The 15,649-nt window shown below is 42.7% G+C and overlaps 1 long non-coding RNA gene across 1 annotated transcript in view; it reads right to left on the minus strand.

Moving 5' to 3' along the window:
* Positions 1 to 5,236: 5,236 nt before the first annotated feature.
* The window catches only part of LOC146433634 (uncharacterized), a 143,651-nt gene continuing 133,238 nt past the window's right edge, over positions 5,237 to 15,649 (minus strand). Inside the window, exon 4 of the long non-coding RNA XR_014853663.1 lies at positions 5,237 to 6,981. This is a non-coding gene — a long non-coding RNA (uncharacterized LOC146433634). The remainder of the gene's footprint in view (positions 6,982 to 15,649) is intronic.

Consider the following 15,649-nt stretch of genomic DNA (forward strand, 5'->3'; position numbering starts at 1 on the left):
AAATTCCTAGTTAACTTGATTTAAAAAGTGTGACTGTAGGAAATAACGAAGGTTGCTTCCCCCTATTGCCACAAATTTGCATTCAGCCCACGGACGACGGCAGCGGGGCTGCGGCGTCGCTGGATTTCTTCGGAAAAGTTACCAGAGCCCTGCGAGACAGCTGGAATTCATATTAGAATATTTTTAACGTGCTCTTACAAATACTTTGGCATACGCCTATTCCACTCCTTTTAATGATGTTGACTTCATTTCCTTTAATACGGGGCGAAAAAATGCTACACCAACAAGACTTAATTAAATTAATAAGAAGAAACAATAATAAATAATCCCAGTTGCGTTCCCGCAGGGTTGCAAAATACGGATCGGAGGGTCGGGATGGCAACACCCAGCAACTTTCGCAGACGGGTTGTTAAAGCCGGCGCATCCCTGGGCCCCTGCTCTGCTGGCCGCGGCGATGCGATGCGGTGGCGGAGGGGACTCGGGGGGCGCGCGGAGGAAGGGGGCTCGCCGTGCCCGCGCACCTGGGGGGGTGTGCGCACCTGCCCGCGCGCTCCCGCCCCGCGCGCCCCCGCCGCCCCGCGCGCCCCCGCCCGCCCGAGCCCCGCGGCGCCCCCTGGAGGCGGCCGCGCGCCCCTCGCGCCGCCCCGCCCCTCCCGCCGCGCGCCCCCCCCCGCCTCAGCGGCGCAGCGCCCCCTCCCGGCGGGAAGCGCGCGGGCGCCTGAGGGGGGCCGGGGCGCCGGGACGGTCTTGGCTGCCGAAACCGGTAAAAGTGTGGCAAAACCCGGGAAAATACACCCGGATTGAAGCTTCTGAGCACCCTCGGTTTGCCCGTGGTTTCCGGCAGCCACGGTGCGTGTGGCCGATATGAGCAGGGTCAGGCTTTCTCTGTCTCCCACCTGCGTGTGGGGATGGGAAGGTGGGGTGTGCCCTGCTCCTTCCTCCGTAATTCCAGAGAGGTGTGGGAGAAGGGAGGATGCAGATGTTACATTTCCCTAAGGGAAACCTTTTCCCACCTTTCCCACAAGCCAACCCATTCCTGGACACCATCAGGGTGTGCCCTGTGTGGGCCAGATCCCTGTCCCCAGCGGGTCAGCGAGGGATCCTGGTGCCCTTCAATTGGCGCTGAGGTTCTTCCCTTATTTATCCAATGGGTGTTTTGTCATGCGACAGAGCAGGTCTCCCATGGGAGACAGGTATGCTCAGAAAAATGGAAGATGGGCAGGTGGCTTCGGCTTGAGGGAGCATTAATAAAAAAGGACAAATCTCTGGCTGATGGACATGCGCTGCCTTCACCTGCTAATTCTCACCAGCTGTTAGCATGACCTGTCCTGCCAGTGGTCCTAGAGTGCTTGGTCTCCTTTCCCTCTCCTAACCAGCCCAGTAAGGGCAGCTCAGGTCACTTAATGCTAATGCCTTTAAGGATTTCAGAACATAAAAGTATTTGTTGGTTATTCAGTATTAGTATTTTCAGGTTTTAGCTCTGAAACACTCCAAACTCCTGAATAATCATTGCCTGTAACCTTATGTCTATCACCTTTCTATCTTCAGCCTCAGCAAAGCACTCCCTCTGCACTGGAAGTGTTGCCTTGAAAGACATTCTTTGGTATCTCCCTGAATGATACTGATGTGTGTACAAGAGGATGAAACACTTCATGTTAGAGGTATAGATGCATGTATATACCACAGTGTTGCTGTAATCACCCATAGGAACAATAACATTAATTTTAAATGGAAACTCTGTACAGGATTTGTGATATTTTCCTTGGGCTTTCTGCAATTGGCTTCCAGAACCTCAGGAGAAAACTCCTTTTACACCAAACTTTAGGGATTGTAACCTGGCAGAGGGCTTCCCAACGTGCTCCACAGAAATGTTTCTTGGCTGCTTCTGGGGCCGCCTCTCTTGCTGGTGTTCGCCGAGACAAAATACACGTTTTTACCCGACCGGCCCATTTTTTTTTTTACCCGAGTAATAAAATATGACACTAGAGGGCGGCCTGTTAATGTAATTCAATAATGAAGTTGCAGCGACTGCACGTGGAGACGCAGCTCCGTCCCCTGCCGTGGCTGAAGCAGGTCTGGGAACACTGCCATCTCCCCCTCTAAGGCAACCACCACTGCCCCAAGGCACAGGGACTATCCTGAGTGCAACGCCAGAACCCAAAATAATGACTATTCCTAAGAAGTGTGATTTCCCAGCAGACCCACGTGACTGCGTTGTCTCATGAGCAGTCCCATGTTCAGCACTCAGTTCTGCTCAGACAAGGAGGTGGCATGGGCTATCTTGTCCATTCCCGCGTGACAAACCCATGCCCTGCCCCAAACCATGGCCCCTGCTTTTACAGGTAAAGGACAGCGCTGCAGTTACAGCCCGGTTTTAGCAGCCTGCACTGCAGTTCAGTGAGCACAGTCCCTGCTGGCAGCTCACTCCCAAGCTCTGCACAGCCTTCCCGTGACTGAGGAGGTCTCTTACCATTCCAGAGACCGCTTTCCTTGTGTCAAATGAGGTTAATAGCTGCATGCAATTTAATTAATTAAAGGCTGTGAATATTTTTAGAACACCAGACGCAGTATGTGTCAGAAATACCAGGTATTATCTGAGCACGCAGTGCTGGCGTTATCGATATTTACATTCTGTACTGCCTGGAAGCGAGGATTTCCTGGTGGGAGGCTGCCAACAGCAACACCTTTTCCCCCCAGATTTAGAATCTGTGTGTCAAGCGTGAGCCAACAGTCACAAGTGACGTCAGGCAGAGGTAAGGCCAAGGACGCAGGTGACAGACAATACATTGTGCGCTGGCAGAGACTGGTAATGCTGGAGGTTGTCACACATGGACCACACCACAGGTGGGCTTAAGGCATCCTCAAGAGGCTTTCAGTGCTGTGAGCCTATCTAAGGTAATTCAGCGTGTTCCCTAGAGAATATTTTAAGCTGAACTTAACTGAGACTTTCTTATTGTCTGCAGCAGAAATTGGCCTGGAGTTACAGATGGATTTAAGTGGCCGCTTTCCTGAAAGCTGATGTTCCTTAGCATTTAGCAATAACGTGTCCTCGGTTTTTGCTAAATTGCAAACGAGCAATTAATTCTTCAGCACTTGTGCAGAATACTTTAAAAATGGAAACATGAAAGTCTTCTATTAAAATGAAGTTGATAGTATGCACCTGCCACTAATGTACTGTACACTGTGTCTTCCACTCATTATAGTGATGATTTGGGTTGAGATCAAGTGTCATATAGTGAAAATCACTTCAACATGTGCCTGTTCATATGCATAAACTCCTGTGTACCAGATGGCAAAATATAATGACATCTTAAACAGCTAATTGCATAAACCTTGTAATGCAGATAATTGCTGAACCAAAGTATGAGTTAATAATTTCCCACTGTATTGCCTGGCTTGACACTAATTCTAAAGGAAAGTTGTGACAATTCTAACACACTAAAGTTCACCAAGCGGTAATTAAAACTAGCACTTAAAATCATTCGACTTTCAAACCCTTAATTACAATTCAGTGGAATCACTTTGTAGAAATCTAACATTTATAGATAGTTACATGATAGCTGATATTTCATCATCGTCCCTTTCATGGTGGTGTTCTAAGGCAGGCTTCAGGAAGCGTGTAGCTCTCCCTGGAAGCTTAAGGTTGTATTCATTTCTGTACCAGTGGTCACTGTGAAACACGTGGAAAACAGTGGCCAGGAATAGGAGTTTTTCCGCAGACTATGCTTAAGGCAGCATGGCAAGCAGTCCTTTTTTATCACCTGATGATACATAAATGTAAATAAGTATCAAGCCACTACAATGAAACGTATCAGCTTTCATAGCAGGGGCTTAAGAATTGAATTGTTGTGGTTGGTTTGATAATGTGTTGACCTCAAAGCCAGGCCTCTAACACATCCTGAGCTGTTACCGTGTATTGGAAAATCTGCCATGAAGAATGGAAATAGAATTAATGATGGTAAATAGAGTTTTAGGAGAAATAAGCCTTAGCAGACAAACGCAATTTCTTTCTTTGATGAGGCGCATCAAATAATATGATGAAGGTAAAGACTGAATGATAAAGGTCAATGAAGAGATGTGATATTCATTTTTTTATGGAGATTAGAATTAACACTGTGTGATATTCTGATCAAAAAGCATTAGAAATAGCAGCAGAGCATGCACTAATTAGATTAGGAATTGGCAAACAGCCTGTTAAAAAGTAGCTATGAATCAGGAGTCGTTACCAAACGGGAGAGTTTTACCAGGATCAGCATTAGGTCAGATGCTAGTCAATGTTTTCTTCAATGATTTGGATGTAAACACTGTAAATTCACAGCTGATAAATCTGAGGGTGACAGGAACATTGGTGGAGTGACAGACAGAGATGAGAATGACACCTCAAGTGATCCAGTTGCTTCATGAGCTGAGCCCAATCAAACACAATTGCTCTTAATACAGACAATATAAGATTATGCGGTTTCTAGTGCTCACACTTAAAAAAAATCTTTGGAAAACTGGAGAGGGTGCAGAAAAGAGCTACAGAAAAGATTTTAGGGCTGAAGAAAGTGCTTGATGGTGAAAGACTTTAAGCGCTCAATCTGCCTTGCTTCCTGGAAAGAAGACTGGGACGTGATATGAGTGTAAGTATTTAAGTATCTATGAGATGCATCTGGAATTATCTGCTGGATACTGACAGCGTTTTTAAACTTTCAGAGGAAAATGGATAACTGCAAGTTGAAGTCAAACAAACTCAAGTGAGAATTCAGGGGTTTTTAACAGCCAGAGTAGCTTAAGGCTGACTTTCAAAGCACAGAGTGGATACTGTCTTTTTTTCATATTTTTAAAGCAAGACCAGAAGACCTGCAGTAACCACATCCAAGTGAGTGCATTTAATGCAGGGGCAATGGCACACAGTGAATCGTCATTTATCAAGAGGCTTTCTCTAGCCTCCAGTGCTTTGAGTCTATATACATCAGCAGAGACACTGCATAAGCATTTGGGAGTAGGAACGTACACCTGTGCAATGGAATAATCAAGTAATAACAAGCCTAACACATTTCATGGGCTCTCCAGACCCAGGCCAGGTGTGCAGATATTGCACATTCATACATCTCTGATAATGTATTATTTTAAAAAAGAGACAATTTGTGTGCTGCTGGAGCTACACAACCCCCCAAAAAGCAGCCCCCTACCGGTAGATCTGTCACCCCCTACCTGCCTCCTGGGAGTAGTGTATTCCATAGAACTCTGTGGCTCTGCTCTGCAGTAAAGGAGAAGCAGTGACCTCATCTCTGGACATCTACCTGGAAGTCTGTTTTATTCACAGTGTGAATCAGATATTCCTGGGTGGGAGTGGGTTACAGGTAGAATATTAGCCTGAAACTTCACCCCAAGCCTCTTTTTCTGATACGATTCTGTCCAGCAATCGATTACTCTAAGAAATTCTGCCAAACACTTGTCCTGCTGCTCACACAGCTTCCTACTGCTCTGGCCATACACACCCACCACAGCAGTTCCCAGATATATCCTGTGTGTTGCCTGCATCCTACAAATCTGCTCCACTCTCACCACTCCAAAAAAACCTCAACAACTGTCAAAGCAAGGACTAATCATTTAAGGCTCTACAGTACCATTGCATGGTGCCTCCAACTACAGCTCAATGTAAAGCAGAAGGAATAGAAAGCAGGGACCTCATCCCATTTTTTTCAGCTCTGGCACATTCTTGGAGGTCTCCCATCTAAGTTCGGACAGAGTACAGCTCAGGCTAGCTCCTTACCAAAGCTAGGAGCAAAGCTGTATCAAATATAATAGCACAGACAGTTCTGTGATAGGCTCAGCACAATCTTCTCTGCCTTTTAACATATTTATTAGCCCATGAATCATAACTACCAGGTGTCTGTGTTGTTACTAATTTTACAGACAGATGTAACCGGATCTGATATGAAATACTTTAATGCTCAGGTCTCCTGTACTGCTCCCTGGGGTCTTTCCAGCCACCCCTGCTATGGATCGACAGCCCTTTCCTCTGTGGGAGCAGCACTGCCATGTACAGCCAGTGAGGATCAGGCTGTTTTTCCCTAGAGAAAGATGCCCCAGGGAAGATGCCATTCTTGACAGTGAAAACATTTTCATTCTATATTAAGCATCCTCTGTAAAACCTCAGCTCCAGGTGATTGTGTCAAGCTCTGCAAAGTAACTCCACTCAGTAGAGCTCATGGTGCATGTGTGGTACATGAAGAGATGGCACTTTTTTGTGTATCCACCTCCTAGTTATTTACCTGAGGCAGTCCCTTAACTGTCTGTAGCTAGCTGGAGTTACAGCCTTCCCTCACACACTCTGCCAGCTGCATGGAACATGTGCCTCCAGGTGGTCCTGGGTGGTTTTCCCAAAAGCACTGTTCTTCAGGGCAATTTCAGTACAAACCTCTATCAGATTCATGCATTTCATTCATTGCCTACATGCGTAAGTGCCAAATGTCGTTGATGGTATTTCAGCCTATGTATCTGCACCATAACTAGTACACACTGTCCATAGAAGAGACGCTGATAACTCTATAACAAACCAAAGCAGAAAAAGACTCTGAACAGCATTATTAATTGATAACTCAAATGCCAGAGGTTTGAGGGACATTGAAATTGTCAGTGATAGCAAAGCCTTGACAGCTCAACAGTCTCAGGGATTTATGCACAGATCAGTGCAGTGGCTGAGGACCTGCCTTTGGCTTGCAGTGATGCTGGTGATCAACGCAGAGCAGAAAATTGTCCCACCAATCAACTCAGCAGCTTAACATGAAACACAAGCTGAAATTAGTTGCTGTGAAGGATATCTGTAAAACTTCTTTTTCTTTAAAACATCTGATAGACCCAGGATATGGCATATGACATGATGGTGACTTATTTCTCAGTCTGTGAATGTAAATTCATCTTCCTCTTTTCTTTCAATACGAAGAAGTCCTCAAAGTTGAACCTGGGGGTAGATTATCTTCCAGAAGTGGAAATCTAGAAAACAAGGCAAAATATGTTGTCATATCTCTTTACTGCTCCTTGCAACATTATTTTCTTCTCAGGATTTCTAGATATTTATTATATCAATGTACTCGTAGAGTGAAAACAACTTCTGATCCTGGGTTTTATCAAAACAGAATTCAGTACTGAAAACATAGCATGCATTTTGAGTTTTTTTAACAAATCCTGTTAAATTGAATCTCTCCCCATCATTCCCTTTCTAACCAGCATTCAGTAACATTCAAATAGTGCTAATATAATAAATATTCACTAAAGAGGAACATAACTCAGAGTTCTCCTACCTGGCTGTGGTTGTTTGGTGCTCTTCAGAGGAGAAGCCATCTTCTCATCTTCTCTCTTCTCTCCAGGAGGTTTTTAGGAAAGGGTCAGCCAGCATATTTTACCTTCTAAAACTGCATGTCTGTCTTTGTGATACGTCAGATGTGTTCTGCTATCCAAAGGCATCAAAGACAGACTGTTGGTAGGTAAACACTCTGGGAGGAGTGGGCCTCCAGATCCTGTTCTCCACAGAGCAGTTGCCCTCTGCCATTGCTCTGATTAAACAACCTTATAATAAAATACAGTGTCATCTTAGAAGGGGAATTTTTTTCCAGAACTGGTAAAAATCCCTGGAGATCTATAATTTCTCCAGATGAACACCTGGTGGCTGATTTTCTTTACCCTGTCTAATTTGCTTTTGATTTCTAAAACCCTAAGGCACTTAGAGATCAGAAAATAGTTCAGCCTGTTAAAAAAAAATGCACCTCTCTTTTTAGCATTGGTTCTCAAATTGTTCTTTCACACACTGCTATCACCGTGTGTAATTACTTGCAGGTGTCAGCTGGAACATGGTGTCTTTTGTCTTCTCAAGTGCTTTGGCCAGCAGGGACCTAACAAGCTTTGGTTTGCTGTGATTAATAGGTTGGCTGTTGGTCTAAATGACCACTGGAAAAGGACATCCTGTAAGATAAGAGCTTTCACTGTCAGTCATATGGATTGCTTCACCTCAGAATGTTCCAATGCAGCATTGCTGGAACAGTTTGGACCTGGGTCTGAAGCCAGTGAGACTTTCGTAGACATGTGGCACTCTGCAATAACTTGCAATTCAGTGGTTGAATTCCACTATGGGCACCAAAACAGGATAAGAAACCAGAGATCTTGATCACAATTGGACCTGATTTATACACATTATTTGCTTATAATCTATTCCATATCCCATCAGTTTAGGTTCTTAATATGGGCACTTATCACAGCAGTGATTGCTGTCTGCTCTGTTAATTGATGATTTCATTGTTCATTGCACCTATTTACGTATGGCTGTCAGGAAGGGTTTTGTTGTTCCAGCTATGTGAGAATAACTAAAAACAGTTCTCCAAACCATCGAAATGGCATTCAAAAATCCTCAAAATCTCCAAAATGGGATTTTGAATTATGCAGTGGCTTCAGGGAATAATCTGAAGATTGCACACAGAAAGAGAACAAGCCCTTTTGAGATTTTTTTGTTGTCCAGCAGACTGGCTGCTGGAGGCTTTTCAGGTAGCAAGAAGCCTTTCCCAGGAAGTTTCTGCAAGGTTTTGACATTTATAGAGTGGCTGCCGGTGTTGCATAACCTCAGGAGCATCATTATCATTGAACTGTTGTAGAGCTGCCACTATTTCATGTCCGGTGTTCTTCAGCAAAGCAATGCTTATCAGTGCTTTTCTTAAGTCACCTCTGGTCAGTAAGAGCTTTTTGGTGTATCTCTTGTTTCTATTTAGGCTATAGAGTAAGAGGAAGACAAAAAATTTGAGAACTTGGAGTTATGAGCTGCTTTTATAAATTTTGGCCAGGGTTAATTTCTTTAAGATGATTCTCATTTTGTGTTTAGTTGGAATAACAGATTCTAATGCTGTTTTAATTTTGCTGTTTAATTTTTAACCTCCATTATTTATCAATTTCTTTAAATTGTTTGGCTTGTTCACAGCACTCTTTAAGGCTTCTCCCCCTCGATTATTTTATCGTGGCAGTTGAAGTGATCTCTGTATAGTCAAACACTGCTTTATGCAGATCCCATTGGGGCTATTCACATATCCATATGTGCATGCAGTTCCCACTAATGCTTGTCAATGGGACTTAACATATGAGCATGGACATGAGAATAGACCCCTTGCTGGGCACTTGACTAGATGGGGTTTTTTTTTTGATGTTGATCCAGATCACTCACAGCAAATGTGGCTGTTATTAGAAATCACTGCACTTAACAGGACCACCGAGTGCAACCTCCCTTTCCTTCTCCTTCTTCCACAAGGGAGCTGCTTGGTGGGGTTTGCAGGCTCAGGGTAAATATTTCCTGTACACAAACTGGAATCCATGGTTAGTGCATAAAGTAGCTTTATTCTGTGTGCTCCCTTCTGTTTGCCATGAAACAGTATACAGTTAAGTCATTCCATTAAAGAAAGGACAGGTTTTTTAAGGAATGAAGTGGGACTTGGATGTTTGGGCTCTGTCTGTGGCTCCCCACCTAGGCAGGATGGTTGGGAGCTTTAACATTAGGTACTCATGAAAACAAAAGGAAAGCTGAGCTAACTTTGAGCATTTACATTTGATTTCTGTATACCAGTTTTTAGCATCTTTTGTGGTTCTCATAATTGTGGGCTCCCCACTCTGTTGGTATTCACGTGCCTATAAGTTAAGTGATGACAGAACACTTTCCATCATGAAGTTGAAGTCTTCAATATGTTTTGTAAAACTGATGCATCTTGTGCCATCTGTAATCCCACTCCACTGCAATTCAGGGAGATGCAAATGTTGAATCAGTATTTTTTGTTACTCATATGAAAATAATTACTGATTTCAGAGTAATTTATAATGAAAATGTGTCCACATCTGACAGAGGAAATTACCTAGTCAAGACATGTTCTCTCAATCTCTTTTTTGCTAGGAGGTTTAATGCTTTTAAGCCACACTTTGAGATTCTGGAAGGTTGGTTTTTTTTAAAAACGTATGATCCTTGGAGAAGTTTACTGAGCTATAATTCTGGGTGCACTAGGGACCAATGAACTGAAGTAAAGTCAAACATGGGCAGGAAGCACTGTGTTTCAATAGCCAGCCCTTCAGGAATTAATTTACTTAGTTGAAATCTTGACTTTCTACCTCACTCCACACTTTCAGGTTTTCTCTACTGGCACTAGAAGAATGAACAAGCCTCTAACAGAGTACCAAGATACAACAATGTTTTCCAGAGATCTGGCCCTGATCCCCCCAGCTACATTGTGGGCAGAACCTTGTACCAGGGCAGAAAACTTGAATTTAGTCCCTTTGGACACCAGGACTGACTTCTGGCTGAACTGGGGGCACATCTCAGGACACAGCCAAATGAGAGCAATTGCAGCACACAGTGAGTCACTGTTATCCATCTCCCAGGGTTTGCCACTCAAGGTTGGCCAGTCTCTTCTGTTTTAAAGGTTGATTTTCAGTGCTCGTAATTTTATCTGGTATTAAACATTAGAAGACATTTTCCAAAATTCATGTTTTTGTCAGGCTAATTTCTTTCTAGAAAACTTTCATCTGAACTATTTCATCTATCTGTAAGAAAGGTTCTAGGAAATATTTTTTAATGTTACTGTTCTCATAGTTTGACCTTGTAAAGCTCTGCTAACATCTTAGTTTGAAAGCAACAGCTAGGAGACTGGCCTACATCGTCTCTTTCTTAAGAAATGCTTTATGGAAGTCTCAAAAATCCATAAAATCTCAGAAGCCTTTACAAACTTCACGTTTTCGTGTGCTCAGCAAAAATTTTACAGCATTAAACTGCTAAAGTCAGAGCAGGTTTTACAGGGAAGAGGCACCATTTGGGCAGAGTGCACAGAACCTGTCTTGCCATGCAGGTTTCATGAACACCTCTCTACAATGCTCTTTCAAATATTTGCTAACTTCTGGGTGCTTAATCTTGCATTCCCAGCAGTGTCCTGTGAACATCCCCACTTCATGTGCAATTAAATGTCATTTACAAAGCAGGTAATGAGTTAAAATAACCGTGCCCCTGTTGCTTAGGAGGAAGTATGTCTCTTAGCTGGTACTAATGGATGGCAGCTATTAGTTACTCCTACATTAAGGTGCATTCATATTGAAATTTTGTACTGTCACTACAATGCATTTGATTAAAATGCAGAAGAATTACACATTAAATATCATGTGGCTGGATGGAAGCGTAATTTAGCTGAGTCTGCAGATGCAGTCATGCAGGTGTTTCTGTAATTCTGATTCACTTGGTAAAACTGTTGATGTTCAGTGGCCCTCAAATCACATAACCATCTGTGGTTCAGTTCCTTGTGAAAGGAATTCCTCGTGCCTTTTATCAGATATGATCACTGGATTCCGAAGCAAAACTTTTGTGAATTAGGCAACATTTAAATGTCGGGTGTTTTGGGGGGGGGAGGAGAAGTATTACATATATCAGGTATTTCAGCTTGCATTTGTTAACCACAGAGCTACTGCAAGAGGATGAATCCTGGGGTCTTTGTGGGAACCTTGTCTCACTCCAAGGAAGTATTATGCTCTCTTAAATAAGAAAAATTAATATATAAGTCTGGATTGTGTCTGATTTGCAGTTTTTGAAACTAAACCAAGTCTGGTCTTATGTGTCTCCCTAACAAAACAGTCAGATGCCTGAAAAGCACTGAATGTATGTTTCTCTAGGTAGATTCACATTTTATGCCTAGACCTCATTTCAATAAATACAATCTTAACAGCTTCAACTATTGCAGCTTTAGTTTTCACAAAACACAAGATAATGCCAGGTACTTTCAGTACAGAGCCAGAGATCTGAGCCCAACACCAGGCAGCTCCACAACTGCCAGCAGAAGCTCCTCTGTCGTCACAGACCAGCTCATGTCCTGTTTGCTAGACTAAGAACTTCTCCAAGGCAGGAAGCTACAATGGGAGCAGAAGAAGAGGAAATAGGAGCAAAAGGTGAAGAAAGCAGGGATAGAGTTTACAGGAGCTCTAGTTCTGTGGAAGGGCTGTGGCTGCAGGTTTGCAGTGCAGCTCATTGCTGACCTTCCTATGGTGTTTTCCAGCCCATAGTTATTTCCAGGTTGGGAACATCCAGCCCTTCACTCCATTTGGAATCTGGCTGATGTAACTTCTAGAGAATCACAGACTTGACATCATCAGAACACAGCGTGGAGTAATCCAGCTCATGTGAAGTTTTCTCTAAAAAGTCTTTCAGGGTTGAGCACAAAACAAGTCAGAATCACAGGTGGCTTTCTCCGTACCTCAAGGGTCACTATGTTTACACATTTTGAAAAAGTGACTGAGCTAATTTATAAGAGACTTTTGTTTTTAAGGAAAAATAAACACCTCACAAGAATTTTTGTCCATCAGCAACATATGGAAATGAGAAAAATCTGTCCTCAGTTGATGAAATATTTATTTATCATTGAAATCCCAGACATTTGCATTCAGTGTAAGGGCAAACCAAATCTTATGCGTAACCTCTTAGAGAATTCTGTTAAAAGCAGTTTTGGATACCTGTAAGTAATTATGCTATCACATTCTCTAACGGATTTAATTTGGGCCAAGTAGCAACTACTGTATGTCCAAAAAGATAATGAATTGAAGCAATGCTTTGGCATATCCCCTTTCTGAAATGTTAGCAGCCTCTCAAGTGACTTGAAAAATGGGCTTCAATAAATGGACAGGAAAATATAAGCAATTAAATTCAATCAATAAAGCTGTCCTTGACCAAAGTCCAAACATTAAAAACAACTCCAATTGAATTATGAGAAATCCTTTTCTGATTTTAACTAGATTAGTTTAATCACATGTGCATTGAAGTTGCGTGCCATTCCTCACTAAGTTTATGGAAACAAAAACTCCATACTTCTCCCTGTCCATCACTTCAGCCCAGCTCTCCTTTTCTTTAGAGAAGAGCTCTGTTCTGATGAACAAGGTCACTCACTCAGAGGAAAATGGCAGAGCAGGGTCCCAGGTGGCAGCCCTGGTTTCCAGTCTCTCCGTCTCCTTCACTTCCACAAAACCTCTTGTCCCCATAACTAATCTGTCTTTTTCTTTCCTTTTGTTGAGAAACAGAAACATTTCCAAAACCCCGAAAAGCTACTCAAATTGTTAAACTCTTCCAAGTCTCAAAGTACTGGAAGGTCTTGACACCATCTCCTCCCCCCATTCTCTCTTCAGCTTTTATTTTACTAGACTAATATAGCCGAGGATAAATAAACTAATAAAATCAGGGGTGCTCCAAATTATGGTAAGAATGTACATAGTTATAAGCCATGGAGATAAACAAACCTGACAATAGAAATTCTTTAGAAGTAAAACAAAGGACAATTAACAGCTCAGGTACCTCTGGAAAAAAGTATTTTCACATCAGTTATTGCAAGAACGATTACAAAGAACCGCATATGTCTAGATTCAAATCTTCACTAAGAAGTGCAGCTCAGTGGGGAAATTTGAGGGTTTCAAACTCTGTACTGGAGTACCTCCCTGTTGCCTCAGAGAAAACAGGAGTTCACCTCTTCCTTTCCCCAGGGATGCAGGAACAGCTGACAAATAACTTCACACTAGCCAACCAGTCTTCAGCTGGGAATCACTACACAAATCTACTTTGCCTGCAGGAGATCGTACCAGCAACACCTGTGAGCTAAACGTTGCTTGGCTGGTTCTCTGAGCTGACCTGTACAATGCAATGTTCAACATGATGTGAAAGTAATCTCTTATATTCAGAGGGAGAATATAATATGAGGTTATTTTAGACCTGACCTTTCAGCCACAAAGCACTTAAGATATGAAATAGGTGGATCTGGGGAAATAATTCATAAGTAGTCAAGTGTTAGTTGAAATTTTACTCTTAGGGGACTTGAGGTTTTTCAGCAATTCCTTCCAAAATGAAGGCTGAATTATGACAAAATTTCCTCAGATAAGGACAGTGGATCAGAAACAAAGTCATTTCCTGTCCTTTATTGAAGAGAAGTAAAACACTGCAACCAGAATGAGGGAGTAAAATGGTTGGGAGCAATGGGTTTGCTGGATCTGCAGGATGACTCTGGAGACCTTCCCGTGAATGCATCCCCACAAATGCTGTATCCAGATCCATACTGGCTACAGAGCCAAGTGTGACAAATCCTAATATAAAGTATTGCAATAAGAATAACATCACAAACAAATGCCTGGCACTGCAGTTCTGAGAATAGAAAACTCACACTGATGAAGTCTCCTACTGATTTCATCTCGACCACATTGGCTGATACTTCAGTAACGTGTCAGGAGATCAAGCTGAGTAGAAAGACACCTGAAAAAAGCAACTTCCTTCCTGCTGACAGCAGAACCTCTGCCTGGGACAATCTCTAACTGTTTGCACACATACTGGGAAGCCCAAGGAGCTTGTATTCCCTTAGCAACCAAAGTTGGCACCTGTGGTATTTGTTTTCAGCGACTGACACCAAGAGTTTGAACTTACATCTGTTTTACTGAATTATGGTAAAACAGTCTTAGTAACTGCAAAAAGCAGCTCTCATTTGGACAATGCCATCCAGATCCTTTGCAGCTTGTGCTGCCAGTAATTTCATTTCACCTCCCAACCAGAAATTACAGGAAACGGCACAGCACAAGAGCATGACAAGTCTTGTGCAGGCTGGGTCTTGACAGCTTGACCTATTCCCTACTTTAAAACTTGCTTATGTAGAAGTTTTCCTAATGTCTTTTATAGTTTGTTCGTAAAGGATTGTCCACGTGGTTCCTTATCACAAACTGTGGAATGAGTCCAGGAGATGGCAACAACATGAACTGCTGTGGGGGATAACAAGGACTCTGTTATGACTGGGAACGTTTGCAGTACTATAAATAACTCTATCAATATTGTGATAATGGCACTTTAAAGAGGTCTATTTTACAAGTGTTGAATGTAAGAGAGACCACAGCTGTGCTCATTAATTCTGAAGTATGCTCCTCTCTACGTACAATTTGCAGGTGTAACAATAGGAGTGTTGACTCAGTGCAGGTCTAGCTAGTGTTTGGATTAAAAAAAAGGTCACAGCAGCATGATTAGTTCTTAACGAGTCTTTATTGTGTTTGGCAGAGGGAAGGCAAATGATGATAGTTTAATTGAAAACAATAAAAGTAAAATGGAACTTTGTTACAGAATTTAGCTATACATAAATAGCTTCTCCCCCCCAAAGAGCAAGTACCGTAATTGACAGCAGTAGATCTTTTGATAATTAATTGCAGTAAATTATCACTTGGCACAAAGAAGGCATAATTCTAATTAATTTGCAACCTTTCCAGCATAACACTGAATTGAAAATGGCACTGCTGTAATTTTTTTGAAGCTAATATAGAACTGGAGTACAAGCAACATTGTGATGCTTTCTTGTGTTTCCCTTGTTTGGAGTTGAACCAGGGTGATTCGGTCCTCTCCGCACAATTGCTGTACCTTGCAGGGATGACCCAAATGGGCAGGAGTTTTCTGCACAGTCAGGATTAATCTGCCACAGCATGGGATAATATAATTACGTACAGAGATCCAGGCAGAGAGTGGGTTCAGCTGGGGCTTGTCTAGGACCTCAGTGCCTTGATTTGAGGACAGTCAGGGCTGCAAAGCATCCCTTTCACTATCCTTAAAATCTAGGCTTGATTTAAGATGAAGGTTTGTGGTAATGTGGACAGG

Source organism: Lichenostomus cassidix, chromosome 8, assembly GCF_008360975.1.
Source record: "Lichenostomus cassidix isolate B80296 chromosome 8, HeHo_3.0, whole genome shotgun sequence".
Classification (NCBI taxonomy): Eukaryota; Metazoa; Chordata; class Aves; order Passeriformes; family Meliphagidae; genus Lichenostomus; species Lichenostomus cassidix.